We start from the raw sequence: 13552 nt of genomic DNA, 5'->3' as shown, positions 1-13552 counted from the left end.
GGATGCAGGGGATGAATTAAATGGATGAAAAGTACTAAGGAAAGCACTTGTGATAAGTGCTGAGTGCAACAGGTTAAGTGACGAATCACTAAATTCTTCTCCTGAAACTAGTATCACACTATATGTTAACCAACCAGAATTTAAACAAAAATTTGACACTAAAAAAAAAAATGTGGAATATATATGTGTGTGTGTGTATATTTATATATATAATGGAATAGAATATTAGTCATTCATAAAAAAAGAATGAAAAGTGAAGGAGAAAAAAAGAGGAACAAACCAAGAAACAGACTCTTTAACTACAAAGAACAAACTGATGGTTATGGGGGGGGGGGGTAAGTTAGTGGGAGGACTTAAATAGGTGATGGAAATTAAGGAATGCACTTAATGTGATGAGCACCAGGTGTTATATGGAAGTTTTGGATCATTCTACTGTATACCTGAAACTAATATTACTAATATTTAATAGTTTTAAGTAAAAACTTTGTAAAAAAAAAAAAAAGAAAAAAACAAGAAAGATAAAGATGGAAAATAGTCACAAGATATCCTGTAATCAATTTATAGCAAGTTTTCTAGAAAGTACTACAGAAACTAAAAGAAAGGGAAAATTGGCTTAGAATAAAGCCTTTAGAGAGGAAATGTCATGTGAAATATTAAAAAATCAGCAGCTGCTGGACAGGAGGACAAAAAGAAAATGGACAGTCTTAATTTCCATCACCTATTTAAGTCCTCCCACTAACTTACCCCCCCCCCATAACCATCAGTTTGTTCTTTGTAGTTAAAGAGTCTGTTTCTTGGTTTGTTCCTCTTTTTTTCTCCTTCACTTTTCATTCTTTTTTTATGAATGACTAATATTCCATTATATATATAAATATATACACACACACATATATATTCCACATTTTTTTTTTTAGTGTCAAATTTTTGTTTAAATTCTGGTTGGTTAACATATAGTGTGATACTAGTTTCAGGAGTAGAATTTAGTGATTCGTCACTTAACCTGTTGCACTCAGCACTTATCACAAGTGCTGAGTCAATGGAGGGGAAAGGTGAACAATTATAGAGGTTCAAAAGGGTACACAATATTCTGAAAACTTCAGGAAGTTTTTTGGAGAGTAGCAAATGAGAAGAAAGAGGTCTGAGAAAGTTCACAAAGATGCCTATTATGCTAAAAAGCTGGACCTTTGTCTGACTGAAGGAGGTAAGCCAGGAGAGTGATGTCATCATTAAAAAGATCCTGGCAGTAGTGTGAAGGACAAGACTGAAGGCAAAGGACTAAATCACATGAGACAAAACTGTCTTGACCTAATAGTTTATGGAATTATGATGACCCCATTCATCATCAATGATCATTAGGTCTATTACCCAATGGGTCTCAAATTCAGATAGATATTTAGAGACTGTAGGTGCTGATTTATTTTAGAAAACTGTTTATATGGTATAATCTCAATCAAAAAGCATGGCAGGAATTTCATAAGAATTATATCAAGATGTCAAAATATGAATAACAACTAGCTCTGGGTAGTGGGGATACAGGTCATGTTTTTCTTCTTGTTAATATTTCACATTCTCTACAAGGTAAAATTAAAAATAAATCCTACAGCAATTCCTTGAAACTTAAAACTGGCATTCACCCAAAATGGCCAGAGATTCCTTTACAACATAATTGACCCAAAGCCTCTCCTTCACCACCATGGCCCACTATACATAAAATACTCATTCCTACATCAGAACCTAAACCCATGTCCTCTCTGTTTCTGTAGCATCTTCTTGTTCTGAATATCTAAATCCCAACTTCATACCACCAGCTAGGCTGATTTTGTATATGAAACATCAAAAGCTCATTGTCTGTGCTATACATTGTGATAACTGATCATATTATTTATTGAAAGCCTTCCTAAATGGGTCTCCAATCTGTTCTTTCTACAGCTTTTTACAAGGATATTAGAGCAAAATCAGTCCTATTCCAACACAAATATTCAGACATGACTCATTTATGGGTATCCATTCATATAATTACACCAATATATTGATCAACTACAAATTTATGTATATAACCACTACTGAAGGAGCACCTGGGTGGCTCAATCAGTTGAGGGTCTGCCTTTGGCTTGGGTTGTGATCTCAGGGTCCTGGGATCGAGCCCCACATCAGGGGCTCCCTGCTCAGTGGGCAGCCTGCTTCTCTCTCTGCCCCTCCCTTCTGTTCATGCTCTGTCTCTTGCTTTCTCTCTCAAATAAATAAAATCTTTAAAAAAAATACTAAAGAGTTTTAAAATCTATCATCTCAGAAAAAATTGCTTATTGTTATGAGTTGAATTGTGTCCCCTCAAAATATACCAAAATCCTAACTCTAAGTACCTGTGAATCTGACCTTATTTAGAAAGATGGTCTTTACAGATGATCAACTTTAGATGAGGTCATTAGGGTAGATTCTAATCCAATATGACTGGTGTTTTTATAAAGGAAAATTTGGACACAAAGACAGAAACACACACACACAGATCACCACATGAAGATGAAGGTAGGGCAGGACGATGCATCTATAAGATATACCAAAGATTACCAACAAACCACCACAAGCTCAGAGACAAGCCTGTAATAGATTATCTTCCTCATAGCCATGAACGGGATTAACCCTGATGACACCTTAATCTTGGAATTCCAGCCTCCAGAACTAGACAACGATAGTTGTCTTAAACTACTGGTACTTAAACTACCCTGTTCATGGCATTTTGCTACAGCAGCCCTAGCAAAATAATACATCTACTAAGGGAAACCAGGACTTTTTTTTCCCTTAGAAGTCACTAAAGACAAAAACATTCTGAAGAAAGACTGCAAGTCAGAAATAATAAATTTTCTTGCTATTCAATAGCTAAGTCAACCTAGTGCCAAAAAATTTTAAGGACAGAGTTTCATTTGGATAGTACCATTTATACATACAACAGCACATAATCAAACAGAATATTATCCTATAGCTACCAGGACATGAAAAAAAAACATGAAATTATATAGATTTCCTTTGTCTTGCAAAAGAGTTGCTCTATGCTTTTTTATGTGCCTGTGAGAATACAATTTGACCTATAATCAAAAGGTAATATAATCAGTTGCTTGATATGAAAAAGTGAAATCAGCATAGATCAGGAATGGGCTCTGGAATGACACACACTTTACTTCAAATCCTTGCTGTGTTACTCATCTTCTATGTGACTTGACTGAGCAAATTACTTAACCACATTTGAGCCTCAAATTCTTCACGAGCAAAATGAGAATTTTACATTTTACATAAATGGATTAAATAATATATGAAATATGCTTAGCATATAGTAAGAGTATTTTATTATTTATATAAAAAGTAAAATTCATAAATTAAGAATATTATACACTTCTCTTGGGGAGGACAACTATTAGGTAAGTTGATGTAAGAACAAAGCTCTCCATCATACACACTACATATATAAAAATACAGCCTTGGCTAGTTCCTTACTATATGATGCAGGACTTTCAGAATTTTAAAACTATCTGTCAAAACTGAAATATAAATAGGATCTTGGTGACTTTTGGCTCTGTCACAGATCAGTCCGTACGTTGCTTTCAAAGCTCTGTAACACCACTCTCTTATTCTTTCAGGTCACTAAGTTCTAGCCAGTCTAAGACAACTACCTTTACAACTTAGACTAACATGAGACTGACTTTAATAGTATAGCACAATCCACTGTAATCCTCTACCAGATATTACTGATGTGTTTTTTGTCTTTTTTTAAAATATGAGTCTTATAAAATACACATCTCCAAAGTGTAACTTACGGGCATTCCAGGTGGCTCAGCAGTTTAGCGCCGCCTTCAGCCCAGAGCCTGATCCTGGAGACCCTGGATTGAGTCCCACGTCGGGCTCCCTGCATGGAGCCTGCTTCTCCCTCTACCTGTGTCTCTGCCTCTCTCTCTCTCTCTCTCTCTCTCTCTCATGAATAAAACAAATAAAATCTATATAAAAAAAAAAGTGTAACTCAAATAAAGGGGACTTATTTTAAAATTTGTATATTTGTTTTGAGAAATATATATATAAACAATGCAAAACCCAATCAATCCCCAAAATTCAAAAGGACTTTATCTCAGGCAAACTCTACACAACATACAAATTATACTTCAACTGTTTATTGCAATACTTATAAACTGAAATTTATACCTACATTGACATATAAAGAGAGAGAAGAAACTACATAATTAAGTCCAAAAAGACTGTAATTATTATACAGAGGATAAGGGTATTTTCGTTAATCCATTTATCAAAAACAGCTATCTACATTGGCCAAATTTGTTGGCAAATATATCAACAATCCACTTCTTGTGAGACAGGCAAATGGTAATTATTCTTAGCATCTTTTAATAAACTTTGGTGAGCTATAAAAACATGTTCATGTGTAATGCTACAAAAACATGTCCAAAGCTAAAATTCCATGATATTACCAACAAAGCTAATGTGAAGACCAAAAAAGCATTTTTCTAAATATTTATGAAAAATGTTTTGCCTTCATACTTAGTGTAGTTCCTAACTTTAACTTAAATATACTTTGTAGTTTAATTTTTTAAAAATGAACCTGCTTCTTGCTAAAAAATAGCACAAAGGCTGCTTTTCAGAAACAGTTATGCGATTCTTTTTTAAACATTTTTTTAAAGATTATGTTTATTTATTTAAGAGAGAGAGAGATCATGAGCAGGGTGACGGGCAGAGGGAGAAGCAGACGCCCTTCTCAGCAGAGAGCCCGATATGGAGCTCAATCCCAGGGCTCCGGGATCATGACCACATGGAAAGAAGATGACAACAGACTGAGCTACCCAGGTACCCACAATTAGTTTTTATTTACAGAGAGATAATTAGATTGGCATACTTAAGCAAAATAGAGTACTAAGAAAAATTCTTAGATCTTATATTCTTTTAAAAAAAAACTATTTTAAAAAACCTGCTCCTCCCCCAGCTCATGCTCTTTCTCTCAAATAAATAAAACATTTTTTAAATGATTTAAAGTTAGCAAATGCCACATCCCAATTTATTCATGATACCACAGTAATATCATTTTAGGTGATCCCAAATTATAATTTTTTAAAAGATTTTATTTATTTATTTGAGAGAGAACAAGAGTTAGAGAGTACAAGCAGGGGGAGCAGCAGGAGAGGGAGAAGCAGGCTTCCTGCTGAGCAGGGAGGCCATTGTGGGGCTTAATCCCAGGACCCTAGGATCATAACCCCAGCTGGTGGCAGATGTTTAACCTACTGGGCCATGCAGGTGCCCCAATTCTAAATTATAATTCTAAGAATTTTTTCAAAAGGTAAATAACAGCAATAGAAAATTAAATATAGGGCAGCCCGGGTGGCTCAGCAGTTTAGCGCCTGCCTTCGGCCCGGGTCGTGACCCCGGGGTCCCGGGATCAAGTCCTGCATCGGGCTTCTTGCGTGGAGCCTGCTTCTCCCTCTGCCTGTGTCTCTGCCTCTCTCTCTCTCTCTCTGTCTCTCTCTCATGAATAAATAAATAAAATCTTAAAAAAAAAAGAAAATTAAATATACTTTCTTTTTCTCTTAAAGTCTTCATGTAGAAATATTTTTAAAAATCACAAATATATTAAGAGAATATAATCTGTTAATTATTGGCAAAAGACCGTATCAATAATTATCCCCTAAAGGGCAATGACTATGCTTTTATCTACCTCATATGCAGTAAGCGTGGCACGAACTTAATAAATAGGTGTTAACTATCCATACCTCAAGAACAATAAGCATAACAAAATTCTCATAAGAATCAAATAATGGCAAAATCCTAAATGGCTGGGATGTCAAAACACGCCATGAACAAAATTTTACAACATGCATATCTAACATTAAAAGAAAAATCACCGTTTTGCCCACAGAAAAATTCTGAGACCACATCAGGAAATTGTGTATTGGTTATGTCAATAGAAAATACACAGCCAATGATAGTTTTGAAATAATCTCAACTCAGTCTAAAGTGAAGTCATTAGGACTGAGAAGAAACAGTGTAGATATTTAAGTAACTATAATCTTGAATCCTGGTAGTATATATATGTTTTATAAATACATACATCTATACCGTTTTTTCCATATTTGGATGTTTCTGTAAATAGCCTATCACCTTTCTTCAAGGAGATACAGAACTAAGAAAATAAAATGTTATATATGGACTATAGACTGTTGTGTCTCACTGGCATCTCTGGTTTTAGCATTGCTGGTTTGGTGTTTAATCTATATTCTCACCACTACTGCCCAGATTCCTATTATAGTCACAAAGAAAATAAGTTAGTCAGGGGCTAATTTCCTCTACCTACACCTTTTCTGTTGAGTTTCACCAACCTGCTAGAGCAATAAGGGCTATCTAACCAGTGTAGAAAATTCCTTATATTACACATTACAGATGTTCACCAGAACTTTCAACTAGACAAGAAATGCCTTTGAAATATTTATAGGCAGGCAGGCAGGCAGACAAACGCACGCACGCGCGCACACACACACATATATATATACACAGAGCTTTCTCTCCAGACAGAAAAGGTACAGAAATGAAAGAAATCATATTTAGTGAGTGTGAGCAAATAAAGCAATGCTAAATAAAAAGTGTACTGAATGTTGATATCTGATTACATTGGTTCTCTCCTCCCCAAACTAACATGCTAGGGAAAATTTCCTACTAGAAGCTGCTGAATACATAAGATAATTGACCTAAAATAGAGAAAAATATGTTACCTGGTTTGCTAGTTAAAACACAACTACCCTGAGAATGTTTATAGCACTGACAAAGCTACTATTAGTAGCTTCACCTTCCCTTAAAAGAATGATTACTACTATCGCAAGTTTCCTAGTACATATTTATAGAAGGAAGCAAATATTTGTTAAGCCAAGTTTCTGGTCTTGAGGCAAGAGATTTGGAAGAAGATAGTTTTACAATAGGATACATTAACTCCATCTCTAGTTATATTGATATTTTTTCATAGGCGAGACATGGCACTGTGTGAATATTATGACTCAAGCTTACTCATCTCAACGAAGAATGAATTAAATTTGTTAGAGTAAAAACCTGAAAGAGAATGTACATGCATGTAATTCTAGGCTGCCATTTTTAGAAAAGGGTTTTTCTCCAGAGATTTTAAAAACGTGTTTCCACGTTATTCTATTTGTGCTATTCTCACTTTAGTGCTCTGGTAAGTTGGTTGCTAAATAGAAACAAGAAACAAACTCACTTTCAAATAGAAAGTCGTTTGTGATCTGACCATCGCATAATCTACAAAAAAAAAGCGATTTGTCAGTCTTAACTGTCAAAATATACCGAAAAATAGATACATGTATATGTAAAGAGACACTTATATTTGTGTCCATTCCTATTTTCCCAGTCCAGATGCCATGAAGAGATCAGAAAACTGACTCCAGGGTAAGAAACCTATAGACAGTTTTATTGTACCCAAACTACCATTTTTTCCAGGGAAGTCCAGAAAATAAAGAAGAAAATCACAGGCTCTGTAGGACACATACAGTCTTCTCATTCTATAAGTAGCTTTCAGGCTGATAAGGCTTCAGTGTTTTTCCCCACAGAAAAATTTGTCTAAGAGAGAACCCTCTCCTGCATTCACGGTCACCAAGTTATATAAGCCTGTAGATGGTCTTTAATCACAGGCTACCACAGTGGTCAGTCAGCCAGTACCCAAAGATGACAATGTGGACTGAAGAAAAGAGTGTTTTGAATGGAAGTCAGGAGAACTGAGTTTTATTCATGGCTCTGGATTTACTATATGGTCTTGGATAAGTTACTTAAACTTCTCTGGGCCTTTGCCTTTTATTTGTTTTATTTTATTTCATACGCAAAATAAGAGGTAATCAAAAAAACTTTAATTATGGCTAGAAGGACACCAAAGAACATGTAGATCCATCTGCAAATTCACAGAAGAGGACAGAAAGCAGAGAAACATGACCACTCACAGGTGATTAGACTATAAACGTTCCAACAGTCTTCAGAGGTCCAACATTTTAAAATTTATTTAAAAGGACAAATCGTTACGTCAAGTTTTTTGACATGTTAAAGAAAATGCGTAAAAGGCAAAAAGATAATCATCAAATTTGGAATGATGATTATCTCTTCAAGAAGCCTTAAGGGAATACCATCGGGAAGACCTTCGATTGTACTGGTAATATTTTATTTCTCAAACGAAGTCTGCAGTACAGGGCTGTTTACTTTTCTCTATATATCACATATTGTCTGAAATACTTTCTAATCATTTTTTAATTGACCACCAAACATCATTAACCAAAAGCTGAATGAAATAAATGAAAACATTTCTCTGGAATATTAAAGGTCAATGGAAATAGTACATGGGCATCAAACATTCTCCTGTTGAGCTTAAAAGGTAAATATCAGTATGACCCCCTAATATATGGAAAAAAAAGTGCTTGGCTGTAAATATATTTATATATTTGTATATGCACCCACACACACAAAAGAACACATGTATCTATATAAAATTATTTCCACTTTCCAGCCTAGTAAAATATTAAAAGTACACAAACAGCACAAAACACAAAATGAACTCTATTATTAGTAGCATGATTAAGCGACTTAAGAATACTGAGGTACCTAATAATTTGTACTCTAAACATCTGCCTAAAAAAATACTTTCAGGAGTCACATCTGATAGCTTAGTGTTTAATCTTCAGGGTTCTTTGTTTGTTTTTACTGAGACTACAGTGATTTACCTAAAGTAACCAGAGGCCTTTCTAAACCTTTACATGGAACCTACCTGTAAAAACTAAGTCCCTCTGAAATCTCTGAAATTTTCCAACAAGAAAGTATAGGTCATTCAGCAAAATATATTTACTGTATACTACCATAAAAGCTATTTAATTGTTATCATTATGATGCAGATATATAATGGAAACAGATGTTCCTTTTTCCTTTCAGCAAAGCACAGGAAAAGCATAAACTTGCTGATATTGCATGGACTACTATCATAGCACAATAGAGGAAAAAAGACATTAGCACATGACAATATTAGTTTTTACCACACAACTAATTGCATAAAAAGTATAACTTGAGATCATTAAATCAATATAATTTTCAGCACTACAGAAGGGAAACAAATAGATTTGTATAACCAGCCTATTTCACATCTGCAGTTGAGAAAATACTTCTGAGAGACTAAGTATATGCAAAATGCTGCCACTGCTTTCAGAAGACAAGGAAAGAGTGTTGTTCTGTTTTCTTTGCTCATGTAATATAAATTAGAATGCTGCCTCTACAGAGAAATTTTTTAAACCGTATCAGTATAAACCAGAAGAACCTTTCTGGAAAAACAATCTGGGAATCGATATCAAGAACCTTAAAAAACAGTCTGTACCATCACCTAAGCAAATTCTTTTGTAATAATACATTGTAAGGAAATAACCAGAAGGATGAATAAGATTTATTTAAAATGTCATTCATCATCATTTTATTTACAATAATGGAAAATTAGAAATCTAACTCTACAATAGTAGAACAATGACTAATTAAATCATACATGTTAAAACATTAAAGTCAATAAATAATGACTTTAATAATTTTAATTATACAGCAAATTTTTCACTGTATGATGCCAACCGAAAAAAGCAGGAGACAAAGTGGTATATCTATCTACATATGTATAAATAAAACATGTATATGCTAGGAGGAAAAAGGCTTAGAGAAAATACACCAAGTGTCATTTCTAACTTTTGCAAATTATTATAAGCAAATACCAGCTTTTTAATCACAAAGTTATATTTTCTGTAAACAATTAAACAATTCTATTTCTATGTTCTAATATTCTATGTCCTTGTTCAAAGTTTCTAAAACTTCTTTGCATCAAATAATCCTATAAGTATTTATAAATAAATTAACTTAAAGTTATGTTGCTATATTACTTGATCCTAAAATCTGGCATACAAAAAAAGTGTGTGTCAATCACACAGACAACACTTTTCCTTTGTCAAATAAGATACTTAGAAATTAGAGATAATTTTTATGAGACAAATATTATAAATGGTTACATAAGAACTATTAACATGATGATTTTTAAGTCACCAAGTCAAAGAAATGTTTCAATTAAAACTATCTCTGAACCAGATAGAGTAGCCTATTAATTGCTCTCCCCAACAGGCCAATAAAAAGTTTGCCATGGCTCTTATTAGGATTCCTGGTTTCGTGATTCTATTTTTACAGAAAGGAGCTGATTTGTCTTAGGCTATTACTGTCTATTACTTCTAGAAGTCTTGAGGAAAGGTGGGAAGCAGCAAATTCTGGCAATCTGCCTAAAGAGAAATCAATGAAACAAATTAATCCTTCGCAGGCTGCAATGACACAGTAATCCATCATTCAGAGCTGCTTTTATATAGCAAATCAGAGAGCAGAGGAAAGAGCCCTGGGGGACATCACAGACAACAACTTACACCAACACTGGGAAAATACTGAGGAATCAGTTTATTTAAAGAGGATAGATTTCAGTTGATTGCCTATTTCGTCAAATAAAGATTTTTTCTTTCACAGTGTAGTGAATCCAAGGCCCAATGACTTTATCTTCAGAATTCAGTACCAAATATCCTAGCTGACATCAATAGGGGATGAATGTTTTTAAATAATTAGCATCATTAATCAGTATAAACAAATATCTAGCTAGAGTAATATTACTTTTTCCATTAAAATTCCAGGTGTTAAGCACATTCCTTGTTTTCAGCAGGGATTAACTCTATATGCAGCCACTAATCTACAACTTAATTGACCAATTCCTGGTAAACCGCATATGAAGTATCTTTTTCATATATAAAATATAACCATTCACAATATGTGTAACTTTCTAAGTACTCTGTTAAGTTTAAAGACTTGAACATTTTAATTTCACCTCTAGCCATAAAAGTTCCAACAGCAAGTCAAATTATAAAAAAACTTGCTTTGTGGATCTCTGGGTGGCTCAGCGGTTTAGCGCCTGCCTTCAGCCTGGGACGTTATCCTGGAGTCCCAAGACGAAGTCCCACATCGGACTCCCTGCATGGAGCCTGCTTCTCCCTCTGCCTGTGTCTCTGCCTCTCTTTCTCTCTGTCTCTCTCATGAATAAATAAATAAAATCTTTAAAAAGAAAAAAAAATTGCTTTGAAATAATAAGCAGTTCTTTAGCTTTTAATGTCATCAACAATGCTGAAAGATGAAATTAAAAGTGGTTTCTTTTTTAAAAAATAAACATATCAACGTACAGCAATACATTCACACTGAGTATATTTATTTATACATACAAAAGAACACCTAAATTTATTCATGCCTGTGTAGAAACTCCTGCACCTGAGTATGTCTTACTGGAGTAATGTATTCTGAGTGGAATTATACTTCCTAGATGGAAACTCAGAACAAGAACGAGAAAGTCACAGTAAATTACTATTGTTAAATACATGCATCACTTTTGTGGTTAAATGTGAGACATGAGAGAAAAGGACTTCCAAGAAATAAACAAAACAAAACAAAAAACCTATCACAATGGTCCCTGAAATGTTAAAACCCAGAATATCTAATCACAGATGAAAAATAGAAAAAAAAAAAAAAAAGGTTAAATAAATGCTACCTCGTCAATTTTTGAGTGGCATCTTCGATTCTGCAGTGCATGGCCATATGACTGCAATTCCTGGCCATGCTGATACATTTTTAATTCAATATTGGATCTAGTATTTATTGATTTAATAAGGTTAGGGTATTACATTGTTGCTGCTACTGATGAACTGTCAGCAATTCAATCTAGTAAAATCTTACAGAGAAAAATATATTTTAGGGGAGCGAGAAACAACAGCTATGTAAATGTAATCCCTTCACTACATACGACAGTGGCAAGAGCAAAGCCCCTTCTTTCCTAGACTGTGTTGAGCTCCAGACATTTGCTCTTACTAAAGATGTTGGGCACCAACTGATTGAGGTTACAGTGAGGGGACTGGAGCAGAGCCTCACAGGTACACCTTCAGAACTAGGGAAAGCAAGGATTTATCTCCCAGTTTCCACCTGTGACCTCTCCTCATAGGTTCTGCAGCATGTACACACGTGGGAACATACACATGCACATACACACACCCAAAGACCTGAGCCCTTATCTTGTCACCTAACAGATGTTTAAAGGAGCCTTCTGGGATTTCTCTCTCTAGACCCTAACATTGTGTATGCTTTGTTAGCATGCAGGTGTACATCAAAGAAGGGGGGAAGCTCACTTTCTCAAAACCAACTCTGCCAAAATACAACCAAAGGAGACGGGCTTTAAAAGCTATGTGAGGGGATCCCTGGGTGGCTCAGTGGTTTAGCACTGCCTTTGGCCCAGAGCATGATCCTGGAGTCCTGGGATCGGGCTCCCTGCATGGAGCCTGCTTCTCTCTCTGCCTCTCTTTCTCTTTCTCTGTCTCATGAACAAATAAAATCTTTTTTAAAAATTTTTAAATTAAAAAGAGAAAAAAGCTATGTGAAAGTAAGGAGGTGGTACGGGATCCAGAATCAGAAAAGGGGAGAAAAATCCACCAAAGTTGCTGAAGCACTTGGGGACTATCGGAAAGCTTTTTGCACTGCTGTGCTACCCTGCTTGTGGGCTTATTTTCCCAACGTAGACACCTGGGAAGCATGTTGTACTCCAGCTTTCCCCCCTGACTTTGAAGAAATGGATAATCTAAGGAGTGGTGCTGCTGCTGGGGTCAGTAAAACTATGCTAATTGGTGAACCTAATTGCTTCAAGCAGTCCTGCCTCTAAACATGGAGAGCAGAGTTGATGGAGTCAGTCTGTTCCTAATAAAATGAAGAAGCACTGAATTAAATTCCCAAGGAAGGCACTATAAAAGTTTCCACAGTGTAACCAAATGACTTCACCTATGCTATTACCCCTAAGATGACATCTTTGAAAGAAAGCAGAGCCCAGTCAGGCTCCATATTCATAAATTGGCTGAGCTTAGGCCAGTGAATCTGGATTGATTTAAAAAGGCTTTTTCATCCTTCCAATCAAATGAAGTCACTGTTAATTAGATGCTTTCTGTTAACAATGTCACTCTTGCCCGCATTACCTGCTCACACTCGCAGCGCCTCTAGTGCAACATCTGGAGCACCAGCTCCCCTGCAATCAGTCCTCCCAGGTTTGGCTGGAGGCTGGTGGTATTTCCGTTTCTCCATCCCTGTCTGAAGGAACATACTATTCAGTGTACTGATGGCGAGATACATACCCACGCGTCTCGTTTGCGAGATGATAAATACGGGGTCCTCCAAAACAGTTGGCATGAACTACACAGCAGGTTCCCCCCCACCCCCCGGGCAGTTCCCGCCCCGTGGAGAGAGGTTTTCCGAAAACACCAAAGGCCACAAAGTTCTCTCCCACGGACTTGTAAGCCTTCTTAAGACCGAGTTCCTCCTGAAACTAGGAAACTTTGGGGCCGCGCCGCAAGCCTTGCTCCTTAGAGCTCTGCCCCCCCCCGCCCCAGGTGGTCTGGGCGCCCAGGGCCCCGCGAGCCCCTAGACGGCCTGGGAGCACGGCCGC

General features: G+C 35.9%; 1 long non-coding RNA gene across 3 annotated transcripts in view; it reads right to left on the bottom strand.

Annotated features, from left to right (window-relative positions):
* Positions 1-13200, bottom strand: part of LOC121490063 — a 132131-nt gene extending 118931 nt beyond the window's left edge. For all 3 annotated transcript variants that reach the window (XR_005987492.1, XR_005987494.1, XR_005987493.1), the window contains exon 1: positions 13086-13200. This is a non-coding gene — a long non-coding RNA (uncharacterized LOC121490063). The remainder of the gene's footprint in view (positions 1-13085) is intronic.
* Positions 13201-13552: the final 352 nt, after the last annotated feature.

This window comes from Vulpes lagopus, chromosome 4 (genome assembly GCF_018345385.1).
Source record: "Vulpes lagopus strain Blue_001 chromosome 4, ASM1834538v1, whole genome shotgun sequence".
Lineage (NCBI taxonomy): Eukaryota > Metazoa > Chordata > Mammalia > Carnivora > Canidae > Vulpes > Vulpes lagopus.
Note: the sequence above shows the minus strand (reverse complement) of the source record. Positions and strands in the feature narration are given on the sequence as shown.